The following is a 4352-nucleotide window of genomic DNA, read 5'->3' on the forward strand; positions in this document are numbered from 1 at the left end:
AAGCAGATAACTATTTACCTGGATGAACGATGTGTAGAGGGAGAGAATGACATGTCAGCATATAGCCGCCCCAAATATCCAAAATCTTAGTGTTTTTCATGAATATGTGGGCAATCACTCATTTCATGTACACGGAATCACCATCAGGAGATATTTAACTTGAGAGAAATCTTTGCTAAGAAAACCTCAAAGAAGTTCAGAAACAGATTGTAGTCTCAGCTCAATGGGAGAAGGCACTATTCACTGGCTTTTAAAGTGAAGGATCAAATATCCTACTCTTTTCATTTTTGCTTTAATTTCGGACATAGTCACAGAGAAAAATGCGTTCTTCTTTTAGGCGCCGGGAAAATATTCCAATACAGAAGAAACATGCATTTACTTTTCTTATAAAGAGAGAGATATATTTTTTCATCAGACCAAGGGAAGCCCTAAGAAAAGAAAATATCAGACATGGAACATCTACAATTTTAAAGATACCTTTATGGAGAAGAGAAATCAAAGTGTTGTTAATGGGTCAAGAGCAATGATTCATAAAGAGAAAACTAGAAGGCCAGCCAAAGGAGACATATTAATTATCAGAGAAAAAAAAAATATATAGATACACGTATATATAAGAAAAAACAGAGGAACCTCAAGGCTTGGAAGGTAGTGGCACTTTGTTGATCATTTAAAAGATGTTCATGTTAATCCATTACATGGTCTGGGTGAAGCAAAAGAGGTAACTAAGATGTTTAAAGAATTTAACTTTGTTCTAATGTGAATTGAAAGCTGTTAATAAAATTGAGAAGCAGCAGCTAGAAAAGTTTTACATTGAAAAGTATTTACATGATTTGATATGATATGACTAGTTATGGTCTCTGATATGATGTGATCTATCACCTATGTTTTCTTCTCATTTAGAAAATCACTGTTACTGCTATTACTATTGAAGTGTCTGAATGTGAGCAATAAATGTCATGATCCCTTACCTAAAAATTTCCATGTTTCCATATTTCTCAAGAAAAAAAATGCTTTTTACATAACTTCAATGTAATGATCAAATTCATTAATCACATTGACATATCACAAATACTTAAAGCATATTTGAGTTTATCAACTGTTACTCTGAAGCTCTTTAAAGCATCTGTTGTGTTTTTTGGGATCTGTGACTCACTTCTGGGTCATGCTCTGCATTTCCTTGCTGTGCAGCTCTTGTCTCCTTGACCTGGAAGAGGTCTCTGTTCATGTGTTCTGTGACAATGACACGTAGCTGTTTCAGCCAGCTGAGGTACCAACTGATAGACTTGCAAATTGAGATTGTCTGATGCTCTCTTGTCATTAGGTTCAAATGATGCAATGTTTTGGCAGGAAAAACAGAGAAAGTGAAGTCATTTTATAGGAACAGCACAGAAATTCGACCTTCCCACTGTAACACAACAGGAAATGTATATTACTTAGTCCCATTAGTTACCTATGCTAACTTTTTACTGTTTAAATACGTTAATTATGGCTTTCCAAAAAGTTATCACTTTTTTTTCTTGGGAGATACTTTGAAAATCTGTACATGCCCTGCTTTTTATTAAACTTTTCTCTTATGTTATTTAACACTCTTGATCATGATAATCTGAGCAAAGTCTTACAGTTGAGTATTATAATCATCTCATTCATATTGGGTGTTACTCTCATTCACTTTTTATTATTTTTAAAAAGTGTGTGTTTAGGGTTATGGTTAAGTTTTTTTGTTGTTGTTTGTTTTTAAGATCTACAGTGATAAGGAGAGACAATAGGAGAAACTTTCCTTTAAAAGTTTTGAGATGTAAGCATCACTTTTATTGACATGGTAGAGCCATGACGGACAAGCACACAGGACAAAGCAGTCTCAGACAGGAGAGTGAGCTATGGCTGCTGACAGGCCAACCCTTTCCCTCGTCTTCTCCCTCAGCACTGTTTGCTTTCAGCTCCTCTTAATTCTTTTCCAGGGCAGCCATGTCTTCACAAGACTCAAAAACTCTTCCTTCTCCATGCCCTCATCCAGTGAACAAAGGCATGCTTGGCACACATCAGTTCAAGTTTGTGGTCCAGATGAACGTTGGCCTCAGCCACAGCTGTGGTGTTTCTCAGCATGCACACAGCTCCCTGGATCCTGGCCAGATCTCCACCCACCACAGTGGGAGGCTCATAACAACCTTAAAGCCAGTGAGGCACCAATCAACAAACTGGATGCTGCCCCTGGTCTTGATTGAGGGTGGCAATGGCAACACTGATATCTTTGGGAATCATGGTACAGCAGACAACAAGCCATGTATTTGCTATGACTAGGGCCACATTTCATTATCTGATTGACTGGCACAAAGCTAGTACTGGTGACCTCTGCTAGAGAAAGCTGCTCATCATAGGCTTTTTCAGCAGAAGTGATGGGAGTGCAGGTGACCAGAGGGGAGTGGATACAGGAATCGGAGCACCAGATGGGTCTTGAATTCTGCCATGTCAGTATTCAGGCCTCTGTCAAGCTAGAGTATGGACAATATGATCTGGCTGATAAGACTGTCCAGGTTGATATAGATGGGGTACTTGAGATCAAGGTTTCTATGACAGATGTCATAAATGGCCTTGTTGTCTATCAGGAAGGCAAAATCAGTATACTCAAGGGTGAAATGAGTGGTGAGGATGGAATTGTAGGGTTCTACCACAGCTGTGGAATCACAGGGGAAGGGGAGGTGCAGGGAGATGGAAAATTTCAGCTTGGACTTCTTGGCCTAATCCACAGAGATGTGTTCCATCAGCAGGAAGGTAGAAACCCAGGCTGTGGAAAACCAGGAAGCCTACAGGCCTGTAAACTGATCAACCAGCCTGTGGATCTGGTCCAGGACCCGGTGAATAAACTCCTTGCCAATGGAGTAGTGTCCACAGGCATGGTTATTGAGAGCATCTTTGCCTGTGATGAGCTGCTCTGGGTGCAAGAGCTGACAGTAGGTGCCAGTGAACCTCATTAATGACTGTAGGATCTAGGTCTATAAACATGGCCCTGGGCATGTTATTGCTAGCACCAGTCTCACTCAAGAAGGCGTTGAAGAAGTCTCCTCTTGCAGGGGACTTGTCACTTGGCATATGGCCATTGGGCTGGACACAGTGTTCTGGCAAGTAGAGCTCCCAGCAACCATTGCCAATCTGGACACTAACCTGGCCAATGTGGATGAAGATGCATTCACGCTTGATGGGATCTTGCAGGCAACAGAGTAAGTGAGAGGATGGTCACACAAGAGCTCCCACTGACAGATCAGTAGAATCTGGAGGGATTTTATTTTACTGTTTCATACATACATACATCCTCACATAACACAGCCACACCCATATGGCTTCACCCAACACATGCATATGGTCACTGTACACACACACACACACACAAATATCCTTATCCAACACAGAGATGGTGCTTGTAGTCTAAGTAATAAGTCAAACACTTGCACAAACAAATGTGGAACCTTCCTAATGGATGTTCATGCACCTGGAGCTGTCTCTTCTAGTAGTCAATGTGAAAAGATAAATTTGGACCTCACACTTTCCTAGCCAGGCCTTAAAACCCACACAAACATTATTAATCATAAAGGTTTTTTTTTTTTTAAGTGTCTCCTGGTTTTTTTTCTTACTTAACTTAAAAGGGTTAGAAAAAAGGTCATAAAGTAGCAGCTCACCTGGACAGCACTGTCACACAAGAATTTATGAAAAGCCCCAGAACTCGACATAGTTGGACAGGCCTTTTTTGTGAAACACCTGTATGACCAAACTCTTGAGGGCAGTGGAAAGATGATTTAAAATATGGAAGGACTGTTAGTGTGTGCTACCACCATGGACTCTAATTGTGGCATTTTTTTTTTACCACCCTTAACACCCTACTAAAATGTGGCTACTGAGTATCCAAGGAAAAAAGACCACAGCTAGTCCAGCAGGAAGGTGATTATTTAGGGCTCATCCCTGTCTGGGGAGCAAAGACTGATGCCAGACAGGATACAAAGAACCGAAATCCTATTCCTCTACCATATGACAACTCTCAATCCTGGATACAGAAAAATAATGATGCTCCTGTATCACCATACCCCCCATTGGGAGATTAGTACACAGACTCAGCTCATTGAAAGACTGCCTGGGATTCCCAGGCCAGGGTTGCTAACCCAGTCCTTCAAAATAGGGAGACAATTGGACAGGCTAACTGCTATACAAGGGAGCATCTGTGCCATGTTCCATGCTCCCAAAATGTTTTGGGTCAATTAGGCTGGATACACACAAAATCATATTCATATTTTCCCTACAATGCCTGAAACTACCAGGTCCAGACTGAACAAGACTGAAATTTTTGGTTTATCATCTGGTTATAG

At 40.7% G+C, this 4352-nt stretch overlaps 1 pseudogene; it reads right to left on the reverse strand.

Annotated features, from left to right (window-relative positions):
• Positions 1-1933: 1933 nt before the first annotated feature.
• LOC121158156 lies at positions 1934-3183 on the reverse strand (annotated as a pseudogene).
• Between the last annotated feature and the right edge of the window lie 1169 nt (positions 3184-4352).

Source organism: Ochotona curzoniae, unplaced genomic scaffold, assembly GCF_017591425.1.
Source record: "Ochotona curzoniae isolate NIBS_2020 unplaced genomic scaffold, NIBS_Ocur_1.0 contig_3643, whole genome shotgun sequence".
NCBI classification, from domain to species: Eukaryota; Metazoa; Chordata; class Mammalia; order Lagomorpha; family Ochotonidae; genus Ochotona; species Ochotona curzoniae.